Source organism: Callithrix jacchus, chromosome 15 (genome assembly GCF_049354715.1).
Source record: "Callithrix jacchus isolate 240 chromosome 15, calJac240_pri, whole genome shotgun sequence".
Classification (NCBI taxonomy): domain Eukaryota; kingdom Metazoa; phylum Chordata; class Mammalia; order Primates; family Cebidae; genus Callithrix; species Callithrix jacchus.
In genome coordinates, this window is record NC_133516.1 from 66,541,205 (window position 1) to 66,556,703 (window position 15,499).

Consider the following 15,499-nt stretch of genomic DNA (forward strand, 5'->3'; position numbering starts at 1 on the left):
AATAAGCCATTCCTCATACCAAATTGGATAAGCTCCTTGACCTCTGAGGGGTAGAAGTACTTCCTGCTGTGTGTTTTGGAATCCCTCCCTCACCTTGTTCTGTGGCAATGAAATGCCTCTTGATCCTGTCCAAGCGTGTCTTTCATTGACTGATTTCCGACTCATGTTCTAGTTGCCTGGCCCCGCCACGTGGGTCCACTGTTCGTTTGAGCATAACTGTACAAAATCCTTTTTCCTGAACTGTGTAATAAAGGAGTGATGTGAAAAAAAAGACAAACATGAATAATTTCATTTGTTACAGTACTGAGTTGCCATAGGTTATATTTATTGAGCACCATCTACTCTATGTCAGACACTGTTCTAAGTGCTTTACACGCATCATTTAATTCAGTGAACACATATTCACTGCACACCTGTGTGTGCCAGGCATTGTTCTAAGCAAAGAATATTTTGTAGACAACAAAACAGATGAAAATCTCCTTGGAGCTGATATTTAGTAGGAAAGGCCTTATTTAACCATCACAACAAGGAAAAGAGATGGGAAAAGCAAGGAGAGAGGGAAAGGATACGGATGAAGAAAAAAATAGAATTTAGGGCGGGCAATGTAAAGGGGAAGAAGGTTAGAGTAAAGCACCATCTTCAGGGCTTTGAGATGCTCAATGAAAAGGATAACTCCCTGTCCTTGCCTCAGACTCTTCAACATAATGGCTACAAGGGTCCCACTACAACGGATTTAGTGAAAAGTCTGAGTTGTAAATATGTTTGAAGAAATATGCTTCCACATTATTTCAAATGTAGATGGCAATTTGAGGTGCCAACAAAGTTTCTGAATAGACTTTCTGAATAATCCTTCTGTTTTAATAAAGAGATCAGACACATTTGTAATAAGCAGTGTTCATTTGTATGTGTAACTCTTGTGGTGAAAGGGAAAAAAAATGATGAACCAGCTAGCTGGCTGAATCTCTCACCAGCACCAATTGTAATATTAATAGGTAACTGGTAACTGAGAACTTATTATTTGCTACATGAGAAACTATCCCAAAACTTAGTAGTTTACAACAATGATTTATTATTTGTCATCCTAGGGGTTGGCAGGTGAGTCCTGGGCTCACATAGGCTTGCTTGTGGCTGCAGTCAGATGGTGGGCTCTGCTGGGATGCTGGCTCCCTCGTGCCTCTTTCTCCATGTGGTCTTTCATCATACAAGAGTTTAGGCTGGGCTTCTTTACATAGAGGCAAGAGCCGTCCAATAGAGGAAAAAGGAAGCTCTTGCAATCTAGACTTGGAATTAGCCAATGACACATCTGCCACATTCTAGGGGGTCAAAGCAAATCACAAACGCAGCCCAGATTCCACCTCTTGTAGAAAGCAAGAGTGGTATTTACAACAATGAGAAGAATTGTTAAAACCTACCTCAATTGCCATGTGCTAGAAACTTTACCCTATCTCAGTGAAACTTCCCAGCAATTTGTGAGATAGTCACCATTTTATCCCTATTTTTCAGGCAAGGAAAATGTTCCTGAAAGGCTAAATATGCTTCTGAAAGTTGATGGCAGATCTAGGACCAATCTTAATCATCTTAGAGTTCCAATTCACAAATATCCCTCAATATGAAAGTCAGTAGAGTTAGAGTGATTGAACTTCACATTCCCTCCACTCTGAGGGAAGAACAAAAGCACAGCACAGTCATGCACCACATAATAAAGTTTCAGTGAATGCATGGACCTCATATAAAGATGGTCCCATAAGATTATAATACTGTATTTTTCCTGTACCTTTTCTTTTTTTTCTTTTTTTTTCTTTTTTTTTTTGAGACAGAGTCTTGCTCTGTCACCCAGGCTAGAGTACACTTGTGTGATCTCAGCTCATTGCCACCTCCACCTCCCAGGTTCAAGTGATTCTCCTGCCTCAGCCTTCTGTATAGTTGAGATTACATGTGCCCACCACCACACCCAGCTAATTTTGTATTTTTTAGTAGAGACAGGGTTTTACTATCTTAGCCAGGCTGGTCTCAAACTCCTGACCTTGTGATCCACCCGCCTCAGCCACCCAAAGTGCTGGGATTACAGGTGTGAGCCACAATGCTCTGCCTTCCTGCACCTTTTCTAAGTTTAGATACACAGATATTTACCATTGTGTTACAAGTGCCTACAGTACCCAGTACAGTAACATACTGTCAGGTTTGTAGCCTAGGCGCAATAGGCTATATCAAACAGCCTAGGTGTTGTCAAAGTATATCCCCAATTAACAGATAACATGGACTCCCTGTGGCTCAAAAGTAAAAGCAGACCCAAGGGGCTCACCCATGGCAGGGTGAGGGAGTGGTCAAGCTCTTTGTGTTATTAGAGAATGCTGCAAAACCTGTTTTTCTGCAACCAAGTCAAAGAAGAGCTCCTGGAAAACAACTGCAGCTGGGAATTCCCCAACTGACCACCAAAGGACCACCTCGCACCAATCAACGACGACCTGGAACCAGTCTATTGAGAGAGACTAATGATTTGGGGCTTTAAGTCCATCCAATCAAGACTCTGTTTCTTACTCCCCTGATTACCTATGGTGCCCTGCAGTTTTTGCCTTTATAATCTCTAACTCTCCACCCTGCTTGGAGCCCACTTCCGTTTTACACCTGAGGCTGCATCTCCCCAATCTGCAGATTTTTTTTTAGATGGAATCTCACTGTGTCCCCCAGGCTGGATCGTTTGGTGGCACAATCTCAGCTCACTGCCACCTCCACCTCCCAGCTTCAAGTGATTCTCCTGCCTCAGCCTCCCGAGTAGCTAGGATTACAGGCATGCACCACCACACATGGCTAAATTTTGTATTTTTAGTAGAGATGGGGTTTCACCATGTTGACCAGGCTGGTCTCAAACTCCTGACCTCAAGTGATCCACTCACCTCAGCCTCCCAAAGTGCTGGGATTACAGGTGTGAGCCACCATGCCCAGCCTCATGGTCTTTAGTTAACAGCATGTAGTTGGCTATACAGTCTAGGTTTGTATAAGTACACTTTATGATGTTTGCACAATAACAAAATCACCTAACAGCACATTTCTCAGAACATATCCCCTTTTTTTGTGCAATGCATGCCTGTAGTTAATGCTCATTTCTGTTGTTCCCTGAGTGTCCTGATTAGTTTATCTTGAATCAAGCAGTACTACATTACCAAGGCCACAATCTCTAGGGCTGCTGCTGATGCTGAGCCTATGTGGATTTATTATCATAGTCCCTGCTGATCTTGCTGCTGATTCTGCTTTGCCTTTGGCCCCGTGTTGCTGCTGCAGTGACCACTGCTGAGGGATCCTGTCCCTTTCTTTGCGCATTTGTTGTACTTCCTGTTCCTACAGCTGCCCCTTTTGTGCAGGAGACCTCATGGCTATCCATGCTTACCTACAACATTCTCCCTTGTCAGTGCTCTTTTTGTTCTTCTGATTTCACAAAGGGAGGAGGGAATGGAAGTTTCCCAGGTTCGGGGTAATTGCTGTATCTGACTTACATAACTAACAATTAGTGTTTTCTGTGCTTTGCAAGAGCAGTGTACCAGCAGGAGGAACCACTAGGTGGCAGGGGTGCTGCACTCCCCAGCTCATGACCTTCTTTCTTCCAGTAATCTCAATAATAGCAAAGATACAGTTCCTTTCCAAACAAATAACTTGCTTTTAAATCAACTTATCAATATAAAATTCGAGGAGAAAAATACATTTCATATACATTCTCTTGAAAATTTACTGTGATGGCATTGAGTCCACCAGCAAGCTCTCACAGGGGTTGTGTTACCAAAACGGTTTTGTATCCTGTGGCTTGAAAGGGCCTGGGAAAGTTAAATAAGCCACTGCTTGCTTAGGGCACAGCCAAAGCTGATTGTATTTCCCTCTAGTTGTTAATACTTGACAGGACAAAGGTCTTTTGGGTTAAAGGTTCATGGACTCCTAGGCTATTATTTTGTTAATAAGATTGTATTAATAGATACATCTCTTATTTCCCAATGAGTCCCAAAAGGTTTTCTTGGGGGAGATGGAATTTCAGTAGGGCACTGAATGAAAAGCAGATGTAGGGGCATCCTTCTTTCAATTACATCCCCACAGGAATCCAACTGGCCAAATGGGATATTCTTTTAACAAAACATATTGGAGAGTACAAGGAAGGGAAGAGAGGTAAAGGCCAGGAGTGCTAATAAAACCCGTGTCTCACAGTGCAGGGGATCAAGAGATGCTGCCTATAGCTGATAGAACAAGATGTTTAATATTAACATATCACTTACACTTACAAAGTTAAATTTAACATAGAAGAACAAAGTACATTGGGTTGTAGCTATAAAGGCAGGAGAAGGAAAGGGGAGACAGGATAGTAGTAATGTTAATAGGCTAAACTTAAGTACCATAACAGTGTCCACAGATAATACCAAAAATTGAAAAAGCAAAAAATGGCACTACAGGCATGTCTTTTAGAGCCATGAAGGTAATCACCACAGAAACAAAAAGCAGAAGTGGCTAATAGTCCTTGCTTCTCTCTGCAGGAGAGGAAGGAGATGGGCAAGGGAGTGGCTGTACTATCTGACTTTCTACTCAGGACCTTGTTTTACTTTAAGAATAGGCAAGGATAGGAAGACATTAAGGTAAAACAGATATCTAGGTTCATGGGAACAATCACCATTGAGTTCCTCATTGTGTCACTATATCTGATATGAATTATCACACTTAATCATTTGCTTGTTTACTCTTTAGTTTAATAAAACCACTACTTCCAATTAGAAAGAAACGAGAGGTTTCGATTTCCACATGTAATGTTACTGTCTCTAACTGGCATTTTCTAGCAAGATCCATTTAGTCTACATTTTCCCAGGAGGTCATCGGGTTCTTTCTGATATAAACTAACGTGTCATTATTCTTTACAATAAACCAGAACCATAAAGAGCACATGTGGGAGGACCGATCCAAGATGGCCAATCGCTAACATCTCGTGACTGCAGCTCTCAGTGAAGGCGCGGAGAACTAGACAACACCACACTTTCAGACAAATTCTGGTCGCTCACGGAGAAGAAGATCCCCAGTGGAGGAATCACACGGGTCGCCAGTGCGACTTTCGTGGCCGTCGCAGCGGTTCCGCCGGCGGGGCAGCTCTCAGAGCAGAGTAAACAGGTTCGGAGGACCCACAAGGGCCCCCAGCAGGACACCAGAGCCCAGCGCAGCGACTGTGATGGCACCTCGGCGCAGCAGCTCTCGGCGCAGAGTAAACGGGACCAGTTCCCCTTCTGACTGAGGTTTGGAGCCCCAGGAAGGCAGAGTCGCCCACTACAGACACAAGAAGGAAGCCAGACAAGAGAATCCTGGGCAGAAAAGCACCATCAGTTTTAACGCCTCTGCTCTGGCCCTGGGAACTAACAACCTGGACACCCACTCAAGAGACCTAATCTGAAAGTTGGTAAATTCAAAGACCACAGGAGGATAAACTTACAATGACGGGAAGAAACCAGCGTAAAAAAAGCTGAGAATACTCAAAGTCAGAACGCCTCTCCCTCTAAAGATGATCACAGTTCCACATCAACAATGGAACAAGGCTTGATGGAGAACGAGCCCATCCCAATGCTAGAATATCACTTCAGGGAATGGATAATAACAAACTTGGTGAGTTAAAAGAACATGTTGTAGCCCAACGTAAAGAAACTAGGAACTTTGAAAAAAAGTTTGATGAAATCCTATTGAGAATAGACAACTTAGAGAGGAGTGTGAGTGAAATAATGGAACTGAAGAATACAATACAGGAACTCCGAGAAGTTTGCACAGGTTTAAACGCTAGAATTGTTCAAGCAGAAGAAGGGATATCAGAGGTCAAAGTCCAATTTAATGAAATAAAATGCGAAGAAAAGATTAGAGAAAAAAGGATAAAAAGGAATGAGCAAAGTCTCCAAGAAATGCGGGACTATGTGAAAAGACCAAATCTACGTTTGATAGGTGTACCTGAAAGCGACGGAGAGAATGAATCCAAGATGGAAAATACCCTTCAGGATATTATTCAGGAAAATTTTCCTAAACTAGCAAAGCAGGTCAACATTCAACCCCAGGTAATACAGAGAACACCACAAAGGTATTCCTCAAGAAGAGCAACCCCAAGGCACATAATCGTTAGATTCACTAGGGCTGAAACAAAGGAGAAAATACTAAGGGCAGCCAGAGAGAAAGGTCAGGTTACCCACAAAGGCAAGCCAATCAGACTTACAGCAGATCTCTCAGCAGAAACTCTACAAGCCAGAAGAGAGTGGGGGCCAATATTCAACATCCTCAAAGAACAGAACCTTCAGCCCAGAATTTCACATCCAGCCAAACTAAGCTTCACAACTGAAGGAAAAATAAAATCTTTTATGAACAAGCAAAAACTCAGAGATTTTATTACCACCAGGCCTGCTTTACAAGAGCTTCTGAAAGAAGCATTACACACAGAAGGAAACAACCAGTATCAGCCCTTCTAAAAATATACCAAAAAGTAAAGAGCACCAACATAAAGAAGAATTTACACCAATGAATGGATAAAATAGCCAGTTAACATCAAAGGGCAGTAACCCTAAATTTAAATCGACTAAATCCCCCAATCAAAAGACACAGCCAAAACCCAAAAGCACGTTACATCCAGACCTGTTTCACAGGCAAGGATACACAAAGACTCAAAACAAAGAGATGGAGAAAGATTTACCAACCAAATGGAGAGCAAAAATAAATAAATAAATAAATAAAAAGCAGGAGTTGCAATTCTCATATCGGATAAAATAGATTTTAAAGCAACAAAGATATAGTGGTAAAAGGATCAATGCAACAACAACAGCTAATGATCCTAACACCCAGGTACATAGAGACTTAGACACAATGAGACAGAAAATTAATAAGGATATTAAGGACTCGAACCCAGATCCGGAACAAGTAAACTTAATAAATATTTATAGAGCTCTCCACTTCAAATACACAAAATAAACATTCTAGTCAATACCACATCACACGTACTCATAGGTTTAAATGAAACATTGATTGGCCATTATTAATACCCATTTTTTTTTAAGAATAAAGCAATATTTCCACTCTCTCTCCCTCTTTCTCTTCCTCTTTCTTACTCTCCTTTACTCATTTTTTTCTTCTTTCCTTCACTCAAAAAAAAAAGAAATCAACTTGTAAACCTCTAGATCCAGGTCAGCAATGTCTCTCTCATTGCTTGAATTCCTTCCTTCCCTCCCTCCCCACTTCCTCCCCAAAAAAAAAAAAAAAGAGCACATGTGCCCTCTTGTACTTCCTTTGAGACAGTTTAGCCTTGTACTTGGCCACGTATCTGTTAGCAGAACATGGTTACTCTAGACCCACAAATCTGCTAGGTCTGACCCTCAAACTTCCTCTTCTTTCTTTTCAAACCCACGTCTAATACACCAGCAATGACAACACATCCTTCAAAGTACCCCAGAATTTGACAATTCTCACCACACCCACCCCTAATATCCTAGTTTGAGCTATCATCATCTCTCACTTGGATCACTGAAATTGCCTAGTAACTGCTTCCATCCCTGCTCCCTAACATTCTCCAGGCAGCAGCCAGAGTCATCATTATTTTTTGTTGTTGTTAAGGCATAGTGATAATTTGTAAAACACTGAGTATGATGTACCCATCCCATCTCTCTTCTACCTCTATCCTGCTCACTCACTCCTCTGCGGCCTCACTAGCCACCTGGCTATTCCTAGGCCCTGTTGAGTATGCTGCGGCCTTCTGCCTGGAATGCTCTCCTCCTGGCTATCTAAATGACTTGCTCTGTTGTTTCATTCAGGGTCTACTTTGTCACCTTATCAAAGAGGCTTGTTACACCTGACACAAAATAGGCATATTCCTCCAACTCTCCAACACTGTCCACCACCCACCTTGCTTAGTTTTTCTCCATAATGCTTATATCACAGAAATATGATGTACATATCTTCTGTATTATCTGTTTTTTCCCATTAGAATACAGATAATTTGTAAAGTAAAGACATTTATTTCTCACAGTTCTGGAGGCTAGAAAGTCCAATGTCAAGGTGCTGGCATCTGGTGAGAGCCTTCTTGCTATGTTGCCCCATGGCAGAAGGCAGAAGGGAAAGACAGCACACATGAGAGAGAGGGAGAAGGGAGCTGAACTCATCCTTTCATCTGGAATCCATTCCTGTAATAATTAACCTACTTCTATGATAACAGCATTAATTCATTCATGTAGGCAGAGCCCTCATGACCTAATCACCTCTTAAAGATCCTACTTCTCAACACTGTTCCACTGGGGATTAAGTTTCAAACAAATAAACTTTGGTGGGATACATTCAAACCACAGTAACATACTACTGATGAACAACATGTACTAGAACAGTATTTCCTGAACTGTGAATCTTGTTTATTGGATGTAATTTTTTTTTTTTTTTTTTTTTTTTTTTTTGAGACAGAATCTCACTCGATCACTTAGGCTGATATACCGTGATATGATCGTGGCTTGCTGCAACCTCCACCTCCCAGGCTCAGGTAATCCTCCCACCTCAACCTCCCAAGTAGCTGGTACTACAGGTATGCACTACCATGACCAGGTAATTTTTGTATTTTTTGTAGAGATGAGGATTTGTCATGTTGCCCAGGTTGGTCTCAAACTCCTGAGCTCAAGCAATCTACCTGCCTTGGCCTCCTAAAATGCTGGAATTACAGGCATGATCCACTGTACCCATCTTGGGACATGATTTTAGATAGTACAAAGATAGGTATTAAATAACACTGAACCAGATCAAGAGAATATTTTCTTTTTGATGGTTTAATCTCTCTCATTATGTCAAGAAAATCTCATTGTTTCTAGTTTGTCTCTAATACTTATAATTTATCTTTATTTATATTATTTTATGTTTTGGGGTGGGTATGGTAGCTCATGCCTATAATCCCAGCACTTTGGGAGGCCAAGGCAGTCAGATCACTCAGGCTCAGGAGTTCAAGACCAGCCTAGGCAACATGGCAAAACCCCATCTCTACTAAAAATACGAAAATACAAAAATTAGCCAAGCATGGTGGTGTGAGCCAGAGGCTGAGGTGGGAGAGTCGCCTGAGCCTGGGAGGCAGAAATTGGAGTGAGCCAAGATTGCATGACTACACTCCAGCCTAGGCGACAGAGACCCCATCTCAAAATACATATACATATTTTTTTAATTGGTAATGGGATCGCACCATACTTTCTGTCTCTCTATATTTGCCTATTCTGGATATTTCATATAAATAAAATCATGTAGGCATGTATGTGGTCTTTTGTGTCTGGTGTCTTAGCATAATATTTCAAAAGTCCATCCATATTGTAGCATGTATCTGGATGGTCTTGAACTCCTAGGCTCAAGTGATCTCCTACCTCTGCCTTCCAATTAGTTGGGATTATAGGCACACACCACCATACCTGGCTTAATAATTTATCCTTAAAGAATAGAGAATGTTGCTATTCTGGGAAGTATGTAAAAGAAAAAAAAAGTATAAAATGGGCCTTAAATTTAGAGCCTAAGAGCCTTTGCAAGGAAACAGTGCCTGACCAGAATTTAATAACTTTGTTTTGTTTTCATTGTATTTATTCTTAAGGATACCATCTATTTTAATCATTTGCCTGGTAATGTGTTAATCTCGTTTAAGTCTCCCAATAAGTCTAGGAGGGAAATGATGACCATAAGACCAAAGTTTCCTTTTTCCTTTATAAAGGAAATAGGAACATAACACAAAATTCCCCATTTCAAATATTTCATTTCATTTTATTTTTTTGAGTTGGAGTCTTACTCTGTTGCCCAGACTGGAGTGCAGTGGCATGATCCCAGGTCACTGCAACCTCTGCCTCCCAGGTTGAAATGATTCTCCTGCCTCAGCCACTTGGGCAACTGGGATTACAGGTGTACACCACCATGCCCAGCTAGTTTTTGTATTTTTAGTAGAGATGGGGTTTCACCATGTTGGCCAAGCTGGTCTCAGCCTCTGAAATATTTTAAACCATAAATTCAGTGTTTCTTGTATATTCATAATAATGTATGACCATCTTTACTACCTAATTCCAGAACATTCTCATCACTTCCCTAAGAAACTCTATCCCCTTTAGCTGTCACCTGCCAATCTCCCTATTTCTCCCAGCCATAAGCAACCATTAACCTGCTTTCTGTCTCTATATATTTACCTATTCTGAATATTTTAAATAAATGAAATCTTGTATGCATGTATGACATATGGTCTTTTGTGTCTGGTATCTCAGCATAATATTTCAAAAGTCCATCCACATTGTAGAATATATCTGTACTTCAGAAAAACTCTCAAACCAGGCTTCCCCTCTGCTCTCCCACCAACACAAAAACAATCAACACAGAAGAGTTCTGTGACCGCAAAATATGTGGGGATTTCTCCTCATCAGCCAGCCAGCAAGTGATCAATTCTGTACCAGTTGTGTATCCTCTAATTCAATTTCAACTCTATCTACCTAGACATAGTGTCAGATTCTACAGGTTGAGGATTCAGTCTCCAAGACTGTCCCCACCTCAGATACCAGTTGCAAGTTTGGGTCTCCAGAACTTCTAACCAACCGGCTTTAAGTTGGGGTTTTCATGACCCCCTCTTTGGGATCAACCGATTTGCTGGAAAGGCTCACAGAACCCAGTGTAACATTTATATTTTCTGGTTTATTATGAAGCATATTACAAAGGATACAGATGTGGAGATGCATAGGGCAAGGGATAGGGGAAAGGATGCCCGTCAGAGGGACTTTGGCCCTCTGAAGGGTCACTGAAAAATCTACCCACAATAAGGCAGATTAATAAAAGAAGTGGTGTACAAATTTATTAAACCATGTACACAGGGAGAATCACAGAGTGATTGCCCAACATCCCAGTGGGGTCCAGAAGTTTATATACCATCTTGAGATTACAGAAAGAATATGGACTTGGACCCTGGCAAAACAGATTATGGTGGGGAGAGATACATTCTATTCAGGGGCAATAAATGGTTACTAGGGAGAATGATTAGATGGGAAACAGAAATTAATTTGTTAAAGTTCTTTCTCGAACTTAAATAATCCTCAGGGACAGTCATGATCTTATAAAAAGGGTCTGTTCAAGTATATTCTTTGTTTTCTTTCCTATTATGGATAATGAGACAAGGAGGGGAGCAACTGTTCTCCTTGGAGGGTCCATCCTATCTTTATGTAGATAGGGGAAAAGTTTCTTCCAACTTAATCCCTAAGGGTTTTTAATTCAAAATCCTCATACCTGGGAGCTGTATTTTGGGATGAAACTCCCTGTGCTCCTTCTGGCCTTTTATGAAGACTTCACTGGTTGTCCATGCTTCAATCATGGACAACCACATCAAAAAGTGATTGGACAAAAAAAAGGTATGCTCTAAACTCAGCAAAGTCTATCTATTCAGACGACTCCTGACCTCTCTGTGAAGCATTCCTTCCTCCCAGGTATGAGGTAGGACCCTCTCTGAAATGGGTGCCTTATGACCACAATCAGATTAGAGTCTTGCCAAGCAGGCAGGTAAAAGGAGGAAAAGAGAAGGTCAGAAAAAGAAATTCCATTTACTGTAAAATGGAATAGGAAAGTTATGAGCCAGGACACTGTGGATGGAAACCAATGTATCATAATATCACAGTCCTCCATTCCTTTTTATGACCAAATAATATTCCACTGTATAGATATAACATACTTGCTTATCTTTTCATTAGCTGATGAACATTTGGGTTGTTTCTACTTTTTGGCTAAATGAATAAGGCTACTAGGCATATTTGTGCACAAGCTGTTGTTTTTGTTGTTGTTTAGAGATGGGAACTCTCTCTGTTGCCCAGACTAGAGTACAGTAGTGCAATCATAGTTCACAGCAGACACGAACTTCTGGGCCCAAGCAATCCTCCCATGTCAGCCTCTTGAGTAGCTGGGACCATAGGTGATTGCCACCACACCCAGCTACTTTCTAAATTTTTTGTAGAGACAGGTCTCCCTATGTTTCCCAGACTGGTCTCGAACTCTTGGGCTCAAGCAATCTTCCTGCCTCTGCCTCCCAAATTGCTGGAATTACAGGCATGAGCCAGCAAGCCAAGTTTGTATACAAGTTTTTGTTTGAACACCTGTTTTCTGTCTTCTCGCGTATAAAGCTAGTACAGATGTTCCTTGACTTACAGTGGGATTACATCCCAATAAACATACTGTACAGAGAAAATATTGTAAGTTGAAAATGCATTATAACACATAAGCCCATTGTAAAGTCAAAAAATTGTAAGTCAAAGTATCCTAAGTCAAAAATCATTTGTAGTAGAATTGCTGAGTAATATATTCTACTTTTAATTTTTTGAGAAAAGGCTAAATTGTTTTCCGATGGAGGTGTATTAGTTCATATTCACACTGCTGACAAAGACATACCTGAAACTGGGCAATTTGCAAAAGAAAGAGGTTTAATGAGGGCCAGGCTTGGTGGCTCAAGCCTGTAATCCTAGCACTTTGGGAGGCCGAGGCGGGTGGATCATGAGGTCAAGAGATTGAGACCATCCTGGTCAACATGGTGAAACCCCGTCTCTACTAAAAATACAAAAAATTAGCTGGGCATGGTGGCGCCCGCCTGTAGTCCCAGCTACTCGGGAGGCTGAGGCAGGAGAATTGCCTGAACCCAGGAGGCGGAGGTTGCGGTGAGCTGAGCACGCCATTGCACTCCAGCCTGGGTAACAAGAGCAAAACTCTGTCTCAAATAAAAAATAAAAATAAAAAGAAAGAGGTTTAATGGACTTACAGTTTCATGTGGCTAGGGAGGCCTCATAATCATGGCAGAAGGCAAAAAGCACTTCTTACATGGTGATGGCTAGAGAGAATGAGAGAGAAATGAAGTGGAAACCCCTTATCAAATCATCAGATCTTGTGAGACTTATTAACTACCACAAGAACAGCATGTGAGGGAACCACCCCCATAATTCAATTATCTCCTAACGGGTCCCTCCCACAACAGGTGGAAATTATGGGAGTATAACTCAAGATGAGATTTGGATGGGGACACAGAGCCAAACCATATCAGGGGATATATCATTCTGCATTCCCATCAGAACATATAAGTGTTCAATTGCCCCATATACTCATTAGAACTTGGAACTGTTGATTTTGTTTTTTTTACTTTTAGCCATTTTGATGAGTATCCCATTGTGATTAATTTGCAATTCCCTAATGACTATTGATATTCAGCATCTTTTCATGTGCTTCTTGACCATTTGTCTATCTTTAAAGAAATATCTATTTGAGCCCTTTACATATTTTTTTTAATTTTATTTTTGAGACAAGGTCTCACTCTGTCACCTGGGCTGGAGTGTGGTGGTGTGACCTTAACTCACTATAACCTCAACCTCCCTGGCTCAAGCTATTCTCCTGTCTCAGCCTCACAAGTAGATGGGACTACAGGAGAGTGCCACCATGCCTAGCTAATTTTTATCTTTTTGTAGTGACAGAGTTTTGCCATGTTGCCAGGACTGGTCTCAAACTCCTGAGCTCAAGTGATCCACTCACCTTAGCCTTTCAAAGTGCTGGGACTATGGGCATGAGCCACCACTCCTAGCCCCTTTGCACATTTATAAATTGTGTTCTTTTTGGTTTTGTTTTGTTTTAAATTCAGTTTATCTTCTTGTTGTTGAGTTGTAAGTTTCCTTTTACAATAAGTTAACTTCTGTTGAGAAATAAAAATAAAACTCTACACCCCCAAACTGATTGAACAGGCCCTCTTTTAGCCAAGAGGACCCCAGAAAAACCTTGGAAGCTGAGTTCCTGGTCATGACAGGATGGTAGGTTGGACACACCACTTTCTAACCCCTCCCTCTATAATCACCATTAGTTTTTATTTTCTTTTTTTTTTTTAGATGGAGTTTCGCTGTTGTTACCCAGACTGGAGTGCAATGGCACGATCTTGGCTCACCACAACCTCCGCCTTCTGGGTTCAAGCTATTCTCCTGCCTCAGCCTCCCAAGTAGCTGGGAGTACAGGCGCGCACCACCATGCCCAGCTAATTTTTGTATTTTTAGTAGAAACGGGGTTTCACCTTTTTGGCCAGGATGGTCTCAATCTCTTGACCTCGTGATCCACCTGCCTCTGCCTCCCAAAGTGCTAGGATTATGAGCCACCATGCCCGGCCATAGTTTTTATTTTCTAAGGGTTAAACAGAAACCAGCCCTTTTGGAAGATTCACTCCACCAGCCTGATGCTGACCCTCCCATTCGCAGTTTCTACAGAACAACTGATCAGCATTCCTTCCTGATAAGAGACTACCCACCATCCAGCGAGTGGTTCTGGCCAGTCTACATAGTGCAGTGAGGGTTTTCACATACCCTGTTTCACCTTTTGAAGTCTGAGGACACAAAACTCCACCCCTGGATCATGCTATGGCCACCATTTTTTAAACATGGGATCCATGGAGAGGCATGAAGCTCAAATGCACATGCACAGGTTGCTCCTTTCATAAATATTCATGACCTCTCCTACAGTTTATTTAATATGTACATTTGGCTACTGTCCTTGGCATAAATCCTTCTTATTCTTCTGACCCTGGAAGTGCCTGTGTTTGGCTTCTGACTGAAGGCTAGGATTCCCAGTTTGTCAATAATGGCTACCACACCCCGCCCCCTCCCCCTTTTTTTGAGACTGTATCTGGCTCCCAGACTAGAGTGCAGTGGCACAATCTTGGCTCCCTGCAACCTCTGCCTCCAGGGTTCAAGCAATTCTCCTGCCTCATCTTGCCAAGTAGCTGGGACTACAGGCGTGGGCCACCACATTCTGCTAATTTTTGTATTTTTAGTAGAGATGGGGTTTCACCATGTTGGCCAGGCTGGTCTCAAACTCCTGACTTCAAGTGATCCACCCACCTCTGCTCCCAAAGTGCTAGTATTACAGGCGTGAGCCACTGGGTCCGGGCAGATTCAACGCTTTATGAGAAACAGAGTTCGTCTGATTGGGCAGTGGCTCATGCCTGTAATCCCATCACTTTGGGAGACCTAGACAGGAGGATCACTTGAGCCCAGGAGTTTAAAGCCACCTTAGGCAACATAGTGAGGCCCGCCATTTCTATTTAAAAAAAAAAAAAAATTTTTTTAACTAAAGAAAAATATTAAGTAAACTGCTAAAATAGTGATGGCAATACAGAAATCAGGAACTAGTGGCATGACATTTTGGTAAAGATATTTAACTAAGCTGGAGAGACTCAGTTTCTCCAGCTTTAAAACAGAAATCAGCCTCTGCCAGTTCATAGGTGCTTGTTCCAAACGAGATGATGCATGTGAAGCGCTTACCCAGTGCTTGGCAACGGGCAGCACTCTCTAAAGGTTAGCAAATACCACGATAGGGCACAAGGCCCTTGACTCTCCGCGTTCAGCTTGCAGAGGCTCAAGGCCAAGAGCATAGAGTTTCAAGCGCATGCTCCTGTCCTCACGACCTTATGCGAGCGCCCGCCCCCTAGCGCGGAGTCACGGTGACCCGCAGCCTGACTTCCGCTTCC

At 41.9% G+C, this 15,499-nt stretch overlaps 1 long non-coding RNA gene across 1 annotated transcript; it reads right to left on the reverse strand.

Moving 5' to 3' along the window:
* Positions 1-103: 103 nt before the first annotated feature.
* LOC144579570 (uncharacterized) lies at positions 104-15,401 on the reverse strand. The gene is made up of 3 exons (XR_013527483.1): positions 15,294-15,401; positions 12,764-12,832; positions 104-240 (listed from the first exon to the last, which is right to left on the reverse strand). It is a non-coding gene; the product is annotated as an uncharacterized LOC144579570 (long non-coding RNA).
* Positions 15,402-15,499: the final 98 nt, after the last annotated feature.